This window comes from Scyliorhinus canicula, chromosome 2, assembly GCF_902713615.1.
Source record: "Scyliorhinus canicula chromosome 2, sScyCan1.1, whole genome shotgun sequence".
Taxonomy (NCBI): Eukaryota; Metazoa; Chordata; class Chondrichthyes; order Carcharhiniformes; family Scyliorhinidae; genus Scyliorhinus; species Scyliorhinus canicula.
Window position 1 is genome coordinate 151340249 of NC_052147.1, and position 22652 is coordinate 151362900.

General features: G+C 42.7%; 1 protein-coding gene across 34 annotated transcripts in view; it reads left to right on the forward strand.

Annotated features, from left to right (window-relative positions):
* The window catches only part of pcbp3 (poly(rC) binding protein 3), a 251594-nt gene that overhangs the window by 103685 nt on the left and 125257 nt on the right, over positions 1-22652 (forward strand). For 33 of the 34 annotated variants that reach the window (XR_005459230.1, XM_038787803.1, XM_038787774.1 and 30 more), the window contains one exon: positions 19260-19327. The gene's annotated coding sequence lies outside the window, so the exon portion shown is untranslated. Of the gene's footprint in view, positions 1-4303; positions 4509-19259; positions 19328-22652 lie in introns of those variants that run through there. The other variant, XM_038787698.1, reaches the window with a different exon arrangement.

Consider the following 22652-nt stretch of genomic DNA (forward strand, 5'->3'; position numbering starts at 1 on the left):
CCAACTTTTAAGTTTTAATGTTTCTGATTGGAGGGAGAGAGCAGCCGGCAGTGTCAATTTCAGCGGCCGCTCACTTTGATCCGGAGAGGGAAGCTGCTCTCTCACTGAAGCAATCAGCCGGCCGCTGAAATTGACACTGCCCGCTGCTCTCTCTCTCCCTCCAATCAGAAACATTAAACTTAAAAGTTGGATTGGAGGGAGAGAGCAGCGGGCAGTGTCATTTCAGCGGCCGGCTGATTATTTCAGTGAGAGCAGCTTCCTTCTCCGATCAAAGTGAGCCGGCCGCTGAAATTGACACAACTGACAGTTGGGGTCCTTCAAGCCCCCCGCGGTATATCGCGAACCGCGGTATTGCGGAGCGCGGTATAACGGGGGACTACTGTATTAATTACACCTAACAACTAAAATGACCTGTACTTAACTTCCAGTGACCGGCTCTGTGCAGGTGAGATAAGGCCTTTATCTGAATCCTCACGGTGTTGGCTGGTAGCCTTCAGAGTTCGTCTCTGGCTGCGGCTCGCCCTTCAGGTAGCGATCGCGGGTCCTTGAACTTGGCTCGTCGATAGGCTGCAGTTGGTCGGAGCAGAGGCCGGTCCCAAAATAGACTAAATTGCTGTTGCGCAGTTCTTCTTATCCCTCCGATCTTTTGCACTCCTCTTGGGCGATCCCAACTCAGATCCAATGGATCGATAGGGTTTCGATCACCCTAATAGATTCTGGCCAATTCGGGGCGGGTCCTTGCTGCTATTGTCCAGGCATGTATGCACTCCCATATAGGTAAATCCCCCCCCCCCCACCCCCCCCCCCCCCCCCCCCCCCCCCCCGAGTCTGCTACTGTTGGTACATTTCGATCTGTGTCCCATTGTCCTGGGGAAATCGGTGATTGACCTTTTAGCAGGTGTGAGTTTTAGTTAGGTCTGGTTTCCCTCTGCACAATACACAGGGGCTGTGTACCGTCTGTGTGTGTCCCAACCTGACCATAATTCCTATTCTCCTTTGCGGGCGGCCATTAGATGCCCACAGTGTACACGTCACCAACAATCTCCTGGTCCACCCACGCCACGACCTAAAAAGCACACCTATACTTCCTCAGGAGCTATGGAAATTCGGCATGTCCACATTGACTCTTACAATTTTTACAGGTTTTCGTAGAAAGTATCCTATCTGGTTGCATCACAGCCTGGTATGGCAACTGTTCGGCCCAAGACTGTACGAAACTACAGAGGACGCAGCCCGGTCCATCACATGAATCCACCTCCCATCCATTGACTCTGTCTGCACCTCCCATTGCCTTGGGAAAGCGCATTAAAAAGTCTTACAACACCAGGTTAAAGCCCAACATGTTTGTTTCAAACACTAGCTTTTGGAGCACTGCTCCTTCCTCGGGTGAATGAAGAGGTATGTTCCCGAAACATATATATTGACAAATTCAAAGATGCCAGACAATGCTTAGAATGCAAGCATTAGCAGGTAATTAAATCTTTACAGATCCAAAGATAAGGGTAACCCCAGGTTAAAGAGGTGTCAATTGTCTCTAGCCAGGACAGTTGGTAGCCCAGGCCAGACGGTGGGGTTGAATGTAATGCGACATGAATCCCTGGTCCCGGTTGAGACTGTACTCGTGTGCGGAACTTGGCGATAAGTTTCTGATCGACGATTCTGCATTGTCGCGCGTCCTGAAGGCCACCTTAGCGAACGCTTACCCGGAGATCAGAGGCTGAATGCCCTTGACTGCTGAACTGTTCCCCGACTGGAAGGGAACATCCCTGCCTGGTGATTGTCGCGCGATGTCCGTTCAGTCGTTGTTGCAGCGCCTGCATGGTCTCACCAATGTCCCATGCTTCGGGACATCCTTTCCTGCAGAGTATGAGGTAGACAACGTTGGCCGAGTCGCACGAGTATGTACCGCGTACCTGGTGGGTGGTGTTCTCGTGTGTAATGGTGGTATCCATGTCGATGATCTGGCATGTCTTGCAGAGATTGCCATGGCAGGGTTGTGTGTTCGCTGTTCTGAAGGCTGGGTAGTTTGCTGCAAACAATGGTTTGTTTGAGGTTGCACAGTTGTTATGTGCAGATACTTATAGCCAAGTTCCGCACACATGAGTACGGCCTCAACCGGGACCTGGGATTCATGTCGTATTACATTCACACCCCCACCATCTGGTCTGGGCTTGTGAAATCCTACCAACTGTTCTGGCTGGAGACAATTCACACCTCTTTAACCTGGGGTTACCCCTATCTTTGGATCTGTAAAGATTTAATTACCTGCAAATGCTTGCATTCTAAGCATTGTCTGGCATCTTTGAATTTGTCGATATATATGTTTCTGGAACATACCTCTTCATTCACCTGAGGAAGGAGCAGTCCTCCGAAAGCTAGTGTTTGAAATAAACATGTTGGACTTTAACCTGGTGTTGTAAGACTTCTTACTGTGCTCACCCCTTTCCAACGCCGGCATCTCCACATCTTGGGAAAGCGGGCAGCATAATCAAAGACCCCCTCCCACCCGGCGTATTCACTGTTCCAACCTCTTCCATCAGGCAGGAGATACAAAAGTCTGAGAACACGCACAAAGAGATTCAAAAACAGTTTCTTCCCCGCTATCACCAGACTCCTGAATGACCCTCTTATGGACTGAACTTATCTCTTCAGACATCTTCTCTACTGTGAAATACTACACTCCGTAAGCTCACACGATACCTGTGCTTACGTATTTACTTTGTGTATTTATGCATGTCCTACGTTTATTCATGTATGGAATGATCTGTCTGAACTGAACGCAGAACAATACTTCTCACTTAGCCTGGTACATGTGACAAATCAAATTCGATTCAATTCCTACCAAACTGCGGTGCAGCCAGATAGGAAGGATCTGGAATGCACTGTCAGTATAGTGGATGCAGGGTCAATCATGGCTTTCAACAGGAAATTTGATTGTTATCTGAAAACGAAATATTTGCAAGGGCTACAGAAAAAGACAGTGGAATGGCACTAGGTAAATTGCCCTATCAAAGCTGGTACAGACATGGTGGTACAAATGCCTGCTTAGTGTTCTATAACCGTTCTATGATTCTAACCAACTGCTGAGCAGGAACATGTAATGCTGTGGTGTTAGTATTTAATACCAGTTGATCCATTCCTTGCATGTGTAAATATAGGTATACCTATTGAGTAAATAGTTTTACAGTAGTTTACTAATGAAGAATATAGACCTCTCCATTCAATTGGGTGGCCAGAAAATAGAATAATTTTGGTTAGAAGGATTAAGATGTAATATTTTAGTGTAGAAATGGTTAGTTGAGATTGTTTTCAGTGCTTAATAAACATAACCATTGAAACAGATCAACATAATTTTCAATGAAAGCCACCTGCAGTATCAGATACCAATGTGCTAGCAGCATTTAATGAGCATTTTCATTGTAGAAAAAAAAACACAAGAATACCTTTGTAGAAGCCACAATGGTATGTTTTTGGCTTGCTATGCATGTGGGAATGCTAACTGACAGCTGCAGCATTTCAGGATGATCTCCCCCTACTGGACATGTGTACAGAAAATATGCTGCCTGATGAGAAAAGCTTTAAATTTATGGAGAATTCTCGCTCAACATTGCAATGTGGTGATTTCAGGGTAATGAAGGCTGCTTTACATTGATCAGAAATGCTTCCATGTTGACCATTTATTGAACAATAAAACAATGTGAGCAATTGGCAAATTGTGTTTAATATATACTAATACATTTGACTGGTACTTAGTGTGTACCTAAGGCAGTGTTTACCCATGGGTACTAATTACATCCAAATCCACCTAGTAATTGTGCAGTTTTTTCCAAATACTTCCAAAAAGGCATAGTGGACATTTTGCTGCAGACACGTCTTTATGGCTACAGGAGCTGAACAGTCAAAACCATTATATTTGTAATTCAAGTGTAAATCACTTCCGTTTATTCGTTGTGTTCAATTTCTGATTTCAACCTGAAATGCTTTCAAATGATTAGAGTGCTCAGCACACTAAAGTTAGCTAACCCCATGTTGAGCTTTAAAGGCTGTATCTTAAAAAGTGCTGAAGTCTAATCCCTTGTGTAAAATATGCTTTGGTTAAAGCGGAACTCAAGTGTGCGGAGAATACATTTTTAGCTTTTGGAAAAATAATTAAACTTGCTTTTCAAAAAAAAATCTCAATTTGAACAGACGACCTAGAAAACTAGTATGGTTTACTTACCTCCTAGGCTGCTTAGGTGTCAATTATGGAAGATTAGCCTGCATGTTTCAACAGTTCCATTGCAAACTCTGGGGGAAGATGAGTTCAGACTGGCCTCAGGGCCACTATAAAGCCATCCGACCTGGAAAGGCTTGTTGAGGGGTCTGCCATGTGGTCAGGCAACCCCCAGGATTACTCTGAAGTAGCCCTTACTGTACCCCTTACTACCCAGAGTTGAGCTGCTTTGGGATACTGTTTACAATTTATATCACAACATTCTAAAGCGACAGACTGTACTTAAGGCTATCAGGTCAGTGCTAAAATTGCTTCCTTGTTCATTTGTAGCAATAGCTATTGAGATTAAATTTACTGTTCAAAAAGGAGTGTAAAGTACCCTTCTCTGCACTTTTCCTTTACTTCTGTGTTTAGGCCGAATAGTTCAATTAATGGTCAATAATGAGACTTGATAGAGATTTTTATCTGCTTTTCATGGAACATCTGACCCAAATATAACCTAGATTAAAGAACATTTATTAAATTTGTTTATTATATTTCAATTTGCCATTCATGGAAAAGAGTAACACGGCTAAATGCAGTCACAGTATTCATGTGATGGAACCTATCCAGTAGCTCATTATCAGAATCTGGCCTGACTGGAGGAGTGCTGGACACAGTTAAATAAGAGCAAAACAGATAATTATGGAACAGCTTATCACTCAACCGCATAGTTTGCTGTGAAAAGCATGCTCAGTGCACACTAGGCCCCTCCACAAAGTTAAACAAAGCAGTTTGATAAATGGTATACCTGAAACCATTGTCAACTATTGTATTTTTGCCAAAGCGACTGTGGTGAGGACCGATGTTTCAAATTGATTTAGTTTTGGAGTACAAAGGCTTTGAGAAATGATACGGCAGTATGCTGAGTTGCAAATTTTCTCTATGGCCAGCTGAAGTGAATTTGAAAGATGCAGACAACCAGATTCCAGTATTATTGGATAATTTACAACATGGATTCTACAGTAAAGATCACTCGTACAGAATATAAATTTACCACATACAGTACATTAGTTTGGGAAACAATTGCACAGTCCATGGTGCTTGTGTGTGATTATTCCTTTGTGGTATGATTTGAAAGTTAAGGCAACGAAGGTAATGTAGCTGAATGATATTGTCATGTATCGACAGTGTATCTAACCATATAACTCATTCTTGATTCCTATCAAATAGTCTCAAAATATAGAAAGATCGTCACTGGTCTCGTCTCAGTTTACTGAGAATACAGTGATGGGTAGAAAATCAGTAGGTTGAAATCAAGAAAATTGTACAATTTGTACATATGATAGCAGGTGGGAACAGGTATAGTCTATAATAATTCAGTCATCCATTTCTTAATGCTGCTCCAACTATTAAAGTTATACCTCAGTACTTCCACCATTTTCTGAATCTCTTTGTTGTGTTGCAGCCTGATATTACTCAGCTGGTTGAGTAACATTCGAGTGAAAGAAAAGATTAGGGTCAAAAGCAATTCAATGTCCATAATCTGCGCTATTTGTAACTGCCAACTGACGCCACTCTGGGGAAGGTAATCCTAATAAGATATTTTGAGATTTCAGATGTTGGATGTAATGATAAGGCGTTAGCCAATTGCAAACGATCACTGCCGATTGTTTTCTTGGAATTCACAAGCTGTGTTCACAAGCTATGTTTTGTAGGACGAAGAGCAATTTCCGTAACCTAACTTGCATAGCTAGACTGCATGCTCATTGTAAGGAATTTGAATGAGGCAACATATAGTAAGGAAAATAGCTGGAATCTAAACAGAATAATGACCTGGATTTTACGGTATAAGTAATGCTCAATGTTGTTAAAATGCAAATTGAACAACTTTCTGGCAACGTCACATCTTTAGTTAAATGGGGAATCGTTCTGCTCTTCTTGAAACTGCACTATACTGGTATCTTGCTGAGCAATTCGAAGTTGAAACACATGGCATTCAGTTGCTGTAATTCTGTGATTAAACCACTAAAATTGCCAGAAAGTTGGGGAGTTGGGGCTTGTGCACCCCCCCCCCCCCCCCCCCCCCCCCCATGAGGAATTTTCAAATAATTTTTGCCAGACAACCAACCCATCGGGCTCTGAAAATTAACTTTGAGGCATATGTTTGATTTGAATTATTGCTTTGTCTTTTATCTCTCTTAATCTCATCATTCTTTCCCACTTTGCTTTCAGTGCATCATTTTGCACTTGAGTTAACTACTTTAACTGACACCTCCTGGTCCAGATTCTGTGCCTCAGTAAAGTTTCTTCAGTCTGATTGGATAAAGTGATAGTCACATATCCCAGATCCCCTGTAGCTGACATTTCTAATTTTCTAAGTGTCAGCGAAAACACCCATAGACACTGTTTTAAGGAAGTATTTTTATTCTTTTCATTTGTATTTGCAACAAAAAAAGGTAAGAACAAACAGGAAACATATGCAGAAACTGGAGGCACATTAACAGTAAACTCCAAGTAGTTGGTTACAACAACCATATTATTAACTATATACATGCTACCCCATGTGGTTTCTATCTCTATTAGAAGTTAAACACGCACTGAAATAAAAATTTTAATCTAAAAGAAATTCAACAGTTTATAATTTGAAATACAGATCAGCCTATCCATCACAGTGCCATGCCTTTAGGTCTTAGTCTATTCCGGAGGTTTACGGTTACATTAAAATCCCAAAGTAGGGGTGGCACCATTCACATTTGTCTTCCACCTCCAAGAAGAACCCACACATGCATGTTCTGGTCAAGTGCGCCCTGTGCACTACGTTTTGTGGCATTAGGCTCAGCCCTGCACATGAGGTGGAATTCACCCTATGCAGTACTTCGATCCAGACCCCCCTCCCTATCTCCATGCCCAGCTCATCCTCCCACCTTTCCCGTGTTTTCTCCAGCTCGGCCCTTACCTCTGTATGTACTGTCGTCCGTACATGTCGACGCAGTTACTTTCCCCTAACTGCCTGATGCTAGCAGCTGCCAGTAGGGTGTGTCCGGGTATCTGGGGGAACATTGCTCTCTTTAAATTTCAATTTGGCCTATTGCATTCGCAGCTCACAATGGGATCTCCTCTATATCGGAGAGACCAAACACAGACTGGGTAAGCACTTTGCTGAGCACCTTAGGTCTGTGCGCATTCAGAACCCTGACCTTCCCGTTGCTTCCCACATCTGTCCTTGGCAGGGTGCAATGTTCCAGTGAAGCTCAACGCAAACTGGAGGAACAACATCTTGTTTTCCAGTTAGGCACGCTACAGCCTTCCGGTCTCGACATTGGATTCAACAACTTCAGATGATTAGCTCTGCCCCACCTCAACCCCTTTGTTTTCATCCCATTTCATTTTAACTGTATTTGACCATTTCTTTCTTGTTTTTCGTTATATATATTTAACCCCCCCCCCCCAATCTTTTCCCCCTTTCCTTAACTTTACTTCTCTTTGCTTCCCCCCTACATGTACATCTGTCACAGTTTACCTTCTGATGTTAGCTTCTCTGCTGTTTGGCTTTTTCGCCTTTTTGTTCTCTCTGGGGACTGCCGTGAGCATCGTTTCCCTTGGTTTCTGTGGCTATGACTCATCTTTCATTCTCTCACTCCACAGTATAAATACTTCCCACTTTCTGTCTTTTAGTTTTGACAAAGGGTTATCTGGATTCAAAACGTTAGCTCTTTTCTCTCCCTACAGATACTGCCAGATCTGCTGAGATTTTCCAGCATTTTCTCTTTGGTTGTTCTCTCCTCAGTTGCAGGCCGAAGCTCATTCCCTTTCTGGAGCTGGAGCTTTTTTGTTGGGTCCCCCAGGGTTGCTACTCTACCGTCTATGTACAGGTGCCTTACTGTCAATACCCCTTCGTCCTGACGCCATGTTTTAAAGGAAGTGCCTATTGTTGCTGGGATGAATTTATGGTTTTTGAAATTGAGGCCATAGCGGACCTTGCACCAAGATTAAAATGGTGCCTGAGCTGACTCCAAGTCCTTAACGTGGTCACCACCACGAGCTTTCTCGAGTACTTGGCTGGGGAAATAGGATTTGGGGCCATGGCCAGTGCTGGGAGGGATGTCCCCATACAGAAGGTTTCCTCCATTTGCACCCATTCTGCCTCTGGCTCTTTTCACCCACGTTTATACTCGTTCCGTGTTAGCCGCCCAATGGTAGAATAGGAGATTCGACAGAGCCAGAGCCCACATATTCCTCCTTCTTTGCAAGATGTTTTTAATGATTCTGGGGTTTTATTCCGTCCACGCAAACAGCATAATTAATTTATCTACCTTGGCGAAGAAGGCCTTGGGGATGAAAATTGGGAGGATCTGAGTAGAAAGAGGAATCTTAATAATAATTCACAAGTAGGCTTCAATTCCGGTGCCTGTTAGGGGAGACCAGTACGAGAATTGAACCCTCACTACTGCCTTGTTCTGCATTACAAGCCAGCTGTTTAGCCAACTGTGCTAAACCAGAATCTTTGCAGCGTGCTCATTTTATTGCCTGCACTCTTGCCATCAGGGAGAGCAGGAGGCCCCCCCCCCAATGATGAACTTGCCAGTGTGGTAGCTCCCTCCTGGGAGCAGCACTTTTTGTATTCGGCCTATTAGTTTCTCCCTCCTTCCCTCTTCTCGCTTCGAGTTACCTTTGCGGTTTGGTGACCCCCCCCTCGCCCTTGTAGGTTTTAAAGAACGAAAAAAAAGCCAAGCTTAAGAGTTCCTGGTTGTCTCTTATTGTTGTGTTCCAAGTAAATTCTTTCGGGTGAACTCGTTTGCTTCCTTCATTGTTTTAAAATTATGCTCTTTGCTGCTGAACGTACAGTCTCACCACGTGCAACATGCCAAACTGCGCTTTGGCCCCGTTAAACACCGCCCGGCGCTTGGCCAGGTTGGCTCCAATATCTTGATAGACACGCATTGTGTTTCCGTCCCACCTTCGGGACCCTATGCTCCTCGCCCAGTTAAGCACCCAATCTTTGTCTTAAAACATGCAGTTTTGCAATTATTGCCAGTAGTGGTTCTCCTGATTTAGGCTTTTGCCGGAGCGACCAGTGGGCCCAGTGCACCTCTTGTAAATTTGGCGAAGCATTCCTCTCTGACCAGTTTCACGAGCACTTGTGTGACATATTCTGTTGGGTCCTGCCTTCTGCGCCCTGTAGCAGGACGACAATTCTCAGGATCTGTTGATTGGACCTGTTCTCCCGATTGTCAACTTTCCCCATGAACGCTTTCTGGGTTGTTGCCAACCGTACCACCTTAGCTTCGAGCGAGGCGGTCCACTCACCCTGGTTGGTGGCCACTTTCGCCAGGTTCCGCTCTGTTCTATCACCGCCCTTTGGGGGCAAGTGCAGTTTCTATTGCCGACCTTAAGGCCAACATGAGATCCTGTTTTGTTGAGTCTCTGTGTTTCTGGAGTTCAATTGAGAGACGCTCCATTTGCTTAATTGACGGGCAGGCTGGTGTTTGTGTTGGTGACCCTGCTTTTTCCACCATGCTCTGCTCTGTTTCACTCCGCATATCCCATCGTTTGGAGGTTAGGGTCTTTCTTTTCTCGACTTTTACTGTTTTTCGGCTCCACAGCTGGTTATTTCGGTTGGCTGTTAGTTGGGGGTAAGGCTGGGTGGATTTTGTTGCGGTTTTGTATCTATTTGACAAGTTAAAACTGCCTGGTAAGACGTTCCCAAGAGAGAACAACCTTTCATACGACTGCTTAGCTCATGACTGCCACCAGAATGTCCTGTAGAAACCTGCGTATACGTAATAAACAGTTGGTGCTGTCTGTTCACTGCCGACCACAAATCCTGGCCAATGTTCAGAAGATTTTATGAAAACATTCTTTCATTGCTTTGGGAGGTGCTGGTACACAATTGATTCTTAATTTTTGTGACTTCCACTTTGGTATGCCCATGTTATTTTAATTATTTACAAATAAACACAAATTTGACTGCAACAGTTCAATTTAGATTAACTGCCATAGTGAAACCCTGTATAATATCAAAAAAGTTACACACCATTGGCAAAATTTGTCATTTCGTACCCCTATTGAACCGGAGTTTTGTACTGTTTACACAGATAATAGTGAAGATGTACATTTCTCTGCTATATCTCTGCTTTTTTGGAATGCAAGACAAATTATATCCCGAGCAGTCAGCCACAACTGTAGGGTGTCCTTTCCCATTAATTTGTGTCTGGTTTGTGGGCCTACAGCTTGCCTTTCGTTCATCTTCAAGATATGGAATTCCACATAACCTATGTGTTGCTAGAATTGAATAAATGTTTTGCTTTCTCTTTTTATATATTTGCAAAATATATGTAGCCTGTTCAGATTGAGAAATATTTGTGCCCTCTTGTGGTTTAGGAAAATTGTTTCAGGAAGTTGTGAATCCCTTAAGTGATTTGGTGATTTTATTTTTTGTGTAGAATTATCACTTGTCTATTGCAACAGGCTTCGCCAATTGTGAAGTGCGTTAATTCTTGGACATAGAACTAAAATTTTTCTGATCATTAAATTAATGGGTCGCTAATTGAAACAAATTGTATTGAAGTATTTTTAAGGAGTTACTCTGGCATGTTAAGGTATCTGTTTAAAAAAAAAAAAGAACTAGAACTTGAGGCAGGTGAATTCTGAAAATTTAGTAAATATAAGCGGAGTGCAAGTAGTCCATTATTCTAGAATATCATTGCTTGTCATCAAGAAACAACTGGACTATGATGCAACATTCTGTGCACAACCAGATCTTTCAGCTTGACTCTTTTGGTGGCAATTGAGGGGGAAAATTATTGTTCCTCCAAATATTACTTGGGGATTAAAAAAAATAAATTCAGAGTACACAATTATCTTTTCCCCAATTAAGGGGCAAAATTAGTGTGTCCAATCCACCTACCCTGCAGAACTTTGGGTTGTGGGGGGTGAGATCCATGCAGAAATGGGGAGAATATGCAAACTCCACACGGACAGTGATCCGGGGTTGGGATCTAACCAGCCTTGGGGCCGTGAGGCAGAAGTGCTAACCACTGCGCTGCCGTGCCACCCCTATTTTGGGATCTTAATGTAACCATTAACCTCCGGAATAGAGTAAGACCTAAAGGCATGGCACTGTGATGGATAGGCTGATCTGCATTTCAAATTATAAACTGTTGAATTTCTTTTAGATTAAAAGTTTTATTTCAGTGCGTGTTTAACTTCTAATAGAGATAGAAACCACATTCCTAGAAATTTGTATTGGAGAGAAACTGGAGATACTGAATTTTTGTATTCAAAAAATTTTTTGTTTGCAAATCCCCTAACCATAGAAAAATAATCACTCAGCTTGAGAAACTTGATTGTTTTTCAATGGATTTATGGTCGGCATCGAAGTGAGTGTCAGGACATCATGTAAATTGGATGACATTCTTCCATTGTGGCAATTGTCTTTTGATTCCCTGTAGACCAAGTTGAACTTCCAAGAAACATGGCCCAGTCCTTTGTTTTAGAATCCATCAAAATGAAGTCTGAAGATTCTTTGAAGAGGTTGGGAGGTAGTGGTGTCATGGTATTGTTACTGGATTAGTAAATCAGAAACCAGGGTAATGCTCTGGGGGCCTGGATTTGAATTCTGCCACTGCAAATGGCGAAATTTGAATTCAATAAAAATCTGGAATTAAAAATCTAATGATTTCCATCACACCATTGCCAATTGTTGTAAAAACCCATCTGATTCACTAATGTCCTTAGGAAGGAAAGCTGCCAGCCCAAATCCTATGAATGAATAAAAAAAAATGAAATCTCATGTAGTGATCATATTATGGTTGAAGAGATAGTGGGGAACATTTTAGTGACAGCAGTACGATTTAAGTACCTTCAGGGTGAAATGTAGGAGCAACCAACCCAGAGAACGCTGAACGTCAAGAAATATTGAAGACTGAATAAGAACGAAAAGAGACTTTTAGCAAATCCAAAGGCAGCAAATCAGTGGAGGCCTTAGTGGAGTACAGAAAATGCGGAGGGCGGTGCGGTGGGGGGACTTTAGAAAGCAATTAGAGCAAAGAGGGGGCATGAAAAAGCACTGGTGGGTAAGATTAGGGAGAATCCCAATGATATTCTAGAAGTATATTAAGGGGAAGAGATTAACCAGGTAAAGAGATCACATTAGGGGCCAATGGGGAAATCTGTGTGTGGAGCTGAAGGACATTGGGAGGGTATTAATCAAGCACTTGAAATCAGTCTTCACTCGGGAGGAGGATGTAGGTACAAAATTCAGGGCGAGGGACTGATGTTCTTAAACAGTTTGACATGAAAAGGAGGTTTTGGCGGGCTTAATGGGCAAATCCCCAGGTCCGGTTGAGTTGTATCTCAGGCTGCTGTAGGGTGGCACAGTGGTTAGCACTGCTGCCTCACAGCTCCAGGGACCCAGGTTCAATTCCGGCCTCAGGTGACTGTGGATTTTGCACTTTCTCCCCGTGTCTGCATTGATTTCCTCCGGGTGCTCCAATTTCCTCCCACAGTTCAAAGATGTGCAGGTTGGATGGATTGGGCACGCTAGATTGCCCTTTAAGTGTCCAACGGTTAGGTGGGGTTACAGGAATAGGGTGGAATTGTGGGCTTAAGTAGGGTGCTCTTTCAAGGTCCCGTGTAGATTTGATGGGCTAAATGGCCGCCTTCTGCAATGTAACTTCAGTGATCTATGAAATTACAGGGGCTCTGACCTAAATTTTTAACTCTTCTCTGACCACAGAGTTTGGAGGACAGCGTAGCTTGCAATTCCACTTTTCAAGAAGGGTGGTAGAGATAAACCAGGGGATTACAGATCAGTGAATTTAATTGGTCGTAGAGAACTATTGGAGAAAACTCTGAAGGACAGAATCAGTCTTCATTTGAAGAGGCAAGGTTTGATCATGAATCCTCAGCTTGGCTTTGTCAGAGAGGAAGGTCATGCCGAACAAATTTGATTGAATTTTCCAAGGACCATAGTGGCCGGATCTTGAATAACGACGAGTTACAGGAGGGACAACAATCTCTCCCTCAATGCCGGCAAAACTAAGGAGCTGGTCATTGACTTCAGGAAGCAAAGTACTGTACACACCCCTGTCAGCGTCAACGTGGCCGAGGTGGAGATGGTTAGCAGTTTCAAATTCCTAGGGGTGCACATCTCCAAAAATCTGTCCTGGTCCACCCGTGTCGACGCTACACCAGGAAAGCACAACAGCTCCTATACTTCCTCAGGAAACTAAGGAAATTTGGCATGTCCACATTAACCCCTACCAACTTTTACAGATGCACCATAGAAAGCATCCCATCTAGCTGCATCACAGCCTGGTATGGCAACTGCTCGGCCCAAGACCACAAGGAACTTCAGAGAGTCGTGAGCACCGCCCAGTCCATCACACAAACCTGCCTCCCATCCATTGACTCCATCTACACCTCCCGCTGCCTGGGAAAGAGGGCAGCATAATCAAAGACCCCTTCCACCCAGCTTACTCACTCTTTCAACTCTTCCAAATTCTTCCATCGGGGAGGAGATACAGAAGTCTGAGAACATGCACAAACAGACTCAAAAACAGCTTCCCCGCTGCTACCAGACTCCTAAATGACCACCTTATGGCCATTAAATATACCATGTTCCCTGCAACAAAGGCTGCTGCTGTCCAGCATTTTAGCTAGGTAATTCATGTCACGATACCAAACGTGAGGAGCTTTTGATTGATCTCAATAGGTCATGCAGGTCCCTGTTTTCCAAATTCTGTGTTTTCTTGTGACACTTGGAGAATGGGACACTGGGATCTAATGTTTTTCATATTTTTTTTAATGGAATGAAAGTTTCCAGAAGTTGCAAACCGCTCACCTTCCAGTGCCAAGCCTCAACCTGAGTTATGGCATTGGTTTTCCAGATTTTTATAGAGGATGTGGCTGATCCATGAGACAAGCAATTTGTACATTGTAAATGCAGTCCTTGGTAAGCCAATAAGCCTGCTGTGCTGCAGCTGGATTATTGTTCTTACAGAAATGAGTAAAAATATCATACAAGATGAACCGAACGCACATGACATTAACAATGTACATAGCACATGCAAGTTGAGTGGAATTTACGATTACATATGCAAAGAAAGAACACATGCATGTTACAAACAAAGATTTTAATTACAAGGTAAATCTGGTGTTCCAGTAAGGGCATACTAATTCTACTTTGGGCTTCTTCAATGTTTGAGCCACAGTGCAAAAAGCAGTTCTATAGATTATACAGGTGCTACAAACACTAGATATGTACAAATGTAAATAGAAATTAGGCTCGCTGTTTAATTCTATTCATTTCAGGCTGGTTTTGGCGACAGCAGCAGTGCAACCGAAAACATTTGTCCTTAATGTATATATTTTAATTAGACCTATGAGTGATTTGGGGAAAACCATTAGTGTCAAACCAAATATTTTTTAAGTAGCAATGAAGGGGAAATCTACCAATAATGATTTGTACATACTGCTTTTTAAAAGCACAACATTCCTTGATTTTAAAAGCACGATATGCCCTCTGGAATTTTTTTTGTTCCCAATAGGCTAGAGATTAATTCATATAGTGCTCTGCCTGTGGGCTGGCTGTGCTGTGTGCCATAACATCATCCCTAGTAAAGCTGCAGACTTCAAAAATAGACCAGTGCTTGTTTAATGTGAGCATAGATATCTGAAGAATTTGCACCCCCTCCCCCTCCTCTCCATTTTGTTGAACATTGATGGGTTAACCCTTTTTAGAATGCTTCGAACAAACTGCCTTCGGGCTGCATTAACATTCGCATGGATTGCTTCATTGCACATTCACTATTCGTATGTGTCAATGCTGCTCTATTGTTTAAGACTATGCTAAACCGACATGTTTAATAACTGAATAAATGGTGCATCTACATGGGGAATTCTGGGAAAGCACATTGCTGAGAGATGCACCAAATAATGAAGAGAACACCTGGCCAGCGTAATCCGTTATTAACCCAAGTTTTTCTCCTCTTAGGTAAATTCCATTTGCTGAATGAGTGTGTAAAATAATATGTACCTTTTCAGAATGCTTTGAATTCTCCATATCTTTCCCCACTCACCTTGCACAGTGTGGGGGACAATCTGGTACAATTGAGCTCCATCAGAAAAAATGTTCAGTCATGTTCTATGTCATTACACCAGAAGCTTCAGTGCTTTCAGCTGTGGCATTCCTCTGTTTTTGGAACACCACCTCCTATATCCACTCGCTATGCTTCCCGTGGTCATGCAACATCTGTTATGCCGTTCCATGGTTATCTCGTTATATTGGTTTATCTCATTTCCTCTATAAAGGAATTAAATCTTCATCATTATCCTTTCAATTTCTTTGGAACTTAATTTTTCTTACGTATCCTCCTTTTATGATCATTTGAGTTTTTGCTAGGTTAGCTTTTAAAGAAATTGTTTCTGGCAGTGGCAGTCATTCAACCCTTCCATGGTTACAGACTGTCTTTGAAGCCCAGATTTTTTCAAAGATAATCCTTTAATTCCGCTTTAAATAATCCACTCTATTCCATATTTCTGTTCTCTGCTAAATCAATTGTACTTGAATGGATTCTTTACCCATGCTTTCTATGTACCATATAATGGCCCTTATGTGTCAGTCGTGGCTGTTGAAAGCACTCCCCTCTGTCAGAACATGTAGACTCCAGACCTAATCCAGGACTGAGCACAAAAAGAATTGCGGTACTGAGGGAATGTTGCACTGTTGGAGGAGCTATCTGCTGGATGAGACATGAAACTTAAGGCTCAGTCTGCTCTTGCATGTGGACATAAACTGTGGCATTATTTTGGAGAGGGGAGTTATCTCCAAGGTCCTGCCTTATATGTATCCCTCTGTCAACATCACAAAAATTAATGATCTGGTCATGATCATATGACTGCCTGTGGGAGCTTGCTGTGTACAAATTGGCTGCTGGCTGCAGTGTTTCCTACAGTATAACAGTGCCCACGCTTCAGGATACTTCATTGGCTGTAAAGTGCTTTGATATGTTCAGTGGCTGTGAAAGGCTCTACATGTACGGTTTTGAATAAATCCAGAACTACAGCCGATGGATCAAACAAATATTAGCTAAATGGATATAGAATTCATAAATTTATCGTTTAAACTTGATAGCTTCTCTAAAATAGATCTCAGATGAGGGTACAAGTTTGTTCGACAACTTCCTCTTGGTAAATCTCAAGCAGGTGCAAATTGGAAGACTTTTGAATTGGATGATTGGAAGACTGTATCTGATTTTTAAAAAACATTGGCATTATATAGCATCCTTCATGACCCCGGCATGTCAAAATGCTTCTGAGATGTAGTTGCAGTTATGTGGAGGAAATGCAGCAGCCAAATTGTACACAGCCAGCTCCCGCAAACAGGAATATGATCGCCAAATTACCTGTTTTACTGATGTTGATTGAGGGATAAATATCAGCCAGGAGAAAGAGGAAGAACCCATAGGTGACCTAGTAGGTGCGGCAGCTAGTGTATATAATGAGATCCCTTTCTCATCCTGATTGCACTGCTATGTCCCTAATGGTTAAAGGAGGACTGAAGATTTCCTCTGCTGTGGGATTGTCTATTCTTTAACTTTTGATTACCCATGTACTCTGGGAAGCATGAATATTATTTAAGACCAAAGTGGCTGAGGAGCATTCTGAAAAATTGGGTTTCTGGTTGTGACAAATTAGGTTCCAAGAAATATCCATGTGACCTGTGATGGGCAAAGGGTAAACGGAAAGCTAATTACAATGGGGTTGGGTCAGCCAGTGTTTTCTGTTTACGCAAATTCTGTGTTCTGAATTGCCAATGAAGAAATAAGAAAAGTTCTCTGACTCAAAGTTTTCTATTTGTCAACCTTCACACAGATCCTGATATTGAAGTCAGTATGTGAGAATAGAGCAGAGACATAAGAACTAGGAGCAGGAGCAGGCCATCTGGCCCCTCGAGCCTGCTCCGCCATTCAATGAGATCATGGCTGATCTTTTGTGGACTCAGCTCCACTTTCTGGCACCAACACCATAGCCCTGAATCCCTTTATTCTTCAAAAAACTATCTATCTTTATCTTAAAAACATTTAATGAAGGAGCCTCAACTGCTTCACTGGGTAAGGAATTCCATAGATTCACAACCCTTTGGGTGAAGAAGTTCCTCTTAAACTCAGTCCTAAATTTACTTTCCCTTATTTTAAGGCTATGTCCCCCTAGTTCTGCTTACAGTCGCCAGTGGAAATAACCTGTCTGCATCTATCCTATCAATTCCCTTCATAATTTTATATGTTTCTATAAGATCCCCCCCTCATCCTTCTAAATTCCAACGAGTACAGTCCCATTCTACTCGACCTCTCCTCGTAATCCAACCTCTTCAGATCTGGGATTAACCTAGTGAATCTCCTCTGCACACCCTCCAGCGCCAGTATGTCCTTTCTCAGGTAAGGAGACCAAAACTGAACACAATACTCCATGTGTGGCCTCATTAACACCTTATACAATTGCAGCATAACCTCCCTAGTCTTAAACTCCATCCCTCTAGCAATGAAGGACAAAATTACCATTTGCCTTCTTAATCACCTGTTGCACCTGTAAACCAACTTTTTGCGACTCATGCACTAGCACACCCAGGTCTCTCTGCACAGCAACATGTTTTAATATTTTATAATTTAAATAATGTTATATAGTTGTAAAGAAGAGGGTGGAAGACAGGATTGGCAAAGGGTTATGTATTGAACAAGACCCATTGTTGTTGTCTGTTGACCGAACTCAGAAAACTATTTAAAATCTTGAGATTCTGTGCCATCAGGACTGTCGTGACCCGAGTGAGAGGGGGTTTGTAGAGTGTGCCGTACCCATTTCTGGGGGACTTTGAAAGGAAAAAGGCTGCTGGTGAATGTGACTCGAGCTGAAACGATTGGAAAAGAAATGAGAAACCCTACAAAACGGAGGCTGAGTTGGAAAGACAGAGTACAAATGTAGTCCCATTTAAAAAAAAAAAAAAAAATTATTTTTATAATCTTTATTGTCACAAGTAATTAATACTGCAATGAAGTTACTGTGAAAATCCTAGTCGCCACATTCTGGCGCCTGTTGGGTACACTGAGGGAGAATTCAGAATGTCCAATTCCCCTAACAGCACGTCTTTTGGGACTTGTGGGAGGAAACCAGAGCACCCAGAGAAAACCCACGCAGACACAGGAAGAACGTGCAGACTCCACACAGACGGTGACCCAAGCCGGGAATCTATCCTTGGACCCTGGTGCTCTGAAGCAACAGTGCTAACCACATCTCCGAGGAGTAATCTGGTCAACAAATACAAATTAGCTACCTGTGCTCTGCAACACTGTGCCACCATAAATATGTTGTGTGCAGCTAGCACAGTACGATTGCTAGGAAGAGTGCACAAAATCAGAACTGCCATTACACACCCAGCAAATGCATCATCTCAAGGCAGCCAATCTGGACCAACCGGCTCAAGCTCGGCAGTTCTGATCTGCAGAAGGGCCTGTGGCACAACACCACCAACACAGCTCAGAATCAGCACTTAGTTGATAGTCCCATGTCAGAAATCCCAGACTTGGAGCTCCCAAGCGGCAAATGGGTTAAATTGAACAGGATTTGCACTAGAGTCTGACCCTGCCACAACAACCTCTTTGTTGTTGACAGTAAGTCACCCTTGTGCAACTGTGGCGAACTGTAAACCATAGTGCGTATAATCAACAAGTGGTCTGACCTGTGCTTCAGTGGTGCTCGCGCTGCCCCATACCAGGAGCCTGCCAACTGGCTGAAGAATTTCAAATTTGACATCTCCATCAGTGCAAATGGTAGTAGTAGTAATTGGTACCACCATAGTGTGTTGAAAATCTGCCAATAACACCATATAAATAAGCTTAATAGATTACACCTTACATTTGCACAAAGCAGCAGGCATGCTAACTACTTAGAATGGTGATCAAATTATTTCTATTAGAGTTGAGGTGAGTTTAAATGGATGAGTTTAAATGTACAATTTGTGGCATTTCGCTTGCTACTGGATTTCAAAATATATTCTTTCTTTTTGAAGGTTTGGCTGATACTTCAATTCTGCACGAAATTGTTGCCTGCCTCCCTCCCTATCAACAAGAGTGCCAGGTAAGAATCCATCCAAACCAAGAAACTGCCCCATATTGACAGTAAACTGCAAAGGGAAGCTACACATCCCAGTGAGCCTTTCTTCTGTTTAGAAACAATGTACACGGATGACATGAATGGATCAAGGACAGAATATGTTGGTAAAACACAACCGGCTTGGCAGCATCTGTAAAGAGAAAGCAAAGTTAACACTTTCTCTCCTTACAGATGGTGCCAGACCTGCTGAGACTTTCCAGTATCCCGTGTGCTTGTTTGGCTCCCAGCACCTGCAGTAGTTTGCCTATTAACATGAATGGATGTTGTGCTTTTGTTTCGGTATTAGGATGGATTGAATTCCATGTTACAAAATGGAAACAGTTGACAATTCCAATTCACTTTAAAAGAGATATAACAAACCTAAAATCAGAGACAAAAAAGAAGTTTGGTATTGTCAGGGTTGGGGGGAGTGGAATAGCATGAGATGCATTGTCAGTAGAGTAGCGAGGCATATGGAAAAACGCTCAGGTATTTTACTGGACTCAAAATCAAATCTAACCTATTTTGACACACTTTTCCTGACTAGGAATGTGTTTGGCTATCCTTGTGGGTTAAGCATTAGGTCAGATACAGCCAGTTATCATGGAGCTACTTGATGCATAACTGAAAATCTTAACGTTAATTTTTACTTTTCACCAGCACCAAAGCAATTTCTAAAGTCCCATTTTTAAAAGTTTGTGTTTTCTTTGAAGTTACCTTTTCGATAAGCACGTACTAGTTGTGTTCAGTATCCAAACAAAATAGGCATCAAGTAATATTTCTATTTGTTGGTCCCAAGTTACCATATACCTCTGAGCACCTATATACCCCTGAACATCTATATAGTACATCTTTCATATGCAATACACAATATACAAATTATAAGCTTGTTTGAGTTCCTTACATCGACGAGGGTGCCAAGTCGAATTGGGAAAGAGTAGTGGTTAAATTATTTGAATTAATTTATTCAGATTGTCAGCCTGGTTCCCAATAATAGCACCATCTTTGAAGGACAAAGTATAAGCTGGATAGTAAATTAGCTAAGATTCATCCTGTTGTTTTTATGGTGAAACAATGGTTGTTTAAAAGGAGCAGCTGATGCAACTCTGTTGTACGCAGGTCCTTCTCTTTTACACATTGAATTCAATGCTACAGCACCCACTGCATATGTCTAATTCATTTATTAATTTTTCCAATTAAGGAACAATTTGGCGTGTCCAATCCACCTATCATTGGGTTGTGAGGGCGAGACCCATGCAGATATCTCTAATTTGTTTTTGAACAAAAAACATTTTTTTTTTGGAAAACCCAAGTGACACACAACCCGGGTTTTATCAAGGATAAGCATATCAATCGTGGCGTAGTGAATATATAGTATCAAGTATTTTAAAACTAAAGCTGTAAGAAGGAATGAGTGGTTCAGGTTCTGGCATAGAATGAGAACGTTAAATTTCGACGAAATGAAGAGGTGGGAAACTGAAAGGCATATCAGATTAGAATTGTAGAATTTACAGTGCAGAAGGAGGCCATTCGGCCAATTGAGTCTGCACCGGCCCCTGGAAAGAGCACCCCACTTAAACCCACACTTCCATCCTATCTTAGTAACCCCACCTAACATTTTTGGACACTGCATATCTTTGGACTGTGGGAGGAAACCAGAGCACCCAGAGGAAACCCACGCAGAAACAGGGAGAAGTGCAGACTCTGCACAGTGACCCAAGACGGGAATCAAACCTAGGACCCTGGAGCTGTGAAGCAACTGTGCTAACCACTGTGTTACCATGCCGCCCATTTAAATACTAATAGAACCAAGAGAGTTCTGACCTGAGATGCCTGTGTTGAACAGGGTGTTTGCAACCAAAGCATGGTTGGATTTGAAGGGACAAACTTGCCAGAAATAAATGGAAGGCCCAGATATCTCAACCCTTATACAAATCTGCAAAGCAGTACCCCAACTAAGCTGTCTTATTTTTGGTAAGTATCGAGTTTTGGGGTGCAAGCCTAATGAGCTTGACTGATTATTTCAAATTGACAGTATAACTAATAGCAGCCCATGCTGAACAATCCTAATTGTGGAATCACAACCAAATCGGTTGATTGGATCAAACAGTATGTTCTTTTGTCTGTTCTTGATGGGGCAAAGTCCAGGCTGGTCTTGACCAGCAGGCACTGGCAAGATACGAAACACAACATCTGTTGATTCTCTGATTGGGCACCATTTGCTGAATGATTGGAATTCACTAATAGCTGTACCAAGAACCAATTAAAAATCGGTCAAACTATTAACGTGGCTCATTCATGCTTGCTAGAAGAAACACACATTCATACGCAGGGACCTGCAAAATCGGATATGTTCAAGCCGTGTGCCTTTTTGAATTACCCTGCATCTTGGGGATCCTATAGGCGTGGCTATTCAGTGTCAATTTTCCAAATGTGATTGGTTGAAATTTTGCATTCTTGCATTTGGCCTGATGAGTGCGAGGTAAAAAGCTTTGGCAGCATGTCTCTCTCTTCAGCAATATTCTCATTCTGTACCAACAGTGACAGTTTATATCTTGTATTTAATTAGTGAAGAGAGAAAAAGAACTTGAACTAAATAGCAGACAAAAATGTGAAACATTTGCTGCCTTAAGCTTCCACTACAAGTATTGGCAGTAAAATAAACACCACCTTCCTTGAATTCCCAAATGCACCATAAATACAGTAGTCCCCCTTTATAACGCGGGTGTTGGGGTCCAAGACAGCCACCCGCGTTGCAACCGAGCCGCGGATATCCACGATGGGGTTTTTAAATTTATTTAAAAATCTATGCTAGCGCTTCCCATTGTGAGTCTACGGGGGGTGGGGGGAGAGGTCAGACCCCTGTAGACTCACAATGGGAAGCGCTAGCATAGATTTTTAAATAAATTTAAAACCCCCATCGTGGATCTAATTAAAACAGTGTCAATTTCAGCGGCCGGCTCACTTTGATCCGGAGAGGGAAGCTGCTCTCTCACTGAAGCAATCAGCGGCCCGCTGAATTGACACTGTCCACTGCTCTCTCCCTCCAATCCAACTTTTAGTTTTAATGTTTCTGATTGGAGGGAGAGAGCAGCCGGCAGTGTCAATTTCAGCGGCCGGCTGATTGTTTCAGTGAAAGAGCAGCTTCCCTCTCCGGATCAAAGTGAGCCGGCCGCTGAAATTGACACTGCCGGCTGATTGGAGGGAGAGAGCAGAGAACACAGGAGGAGGTCATACGGGCCTCTGCAAGACCAGCATGGTCTCACATCGCCCCTCCCCTCTGTAGCTGGGGTACAGGCTGTGGCTGCTG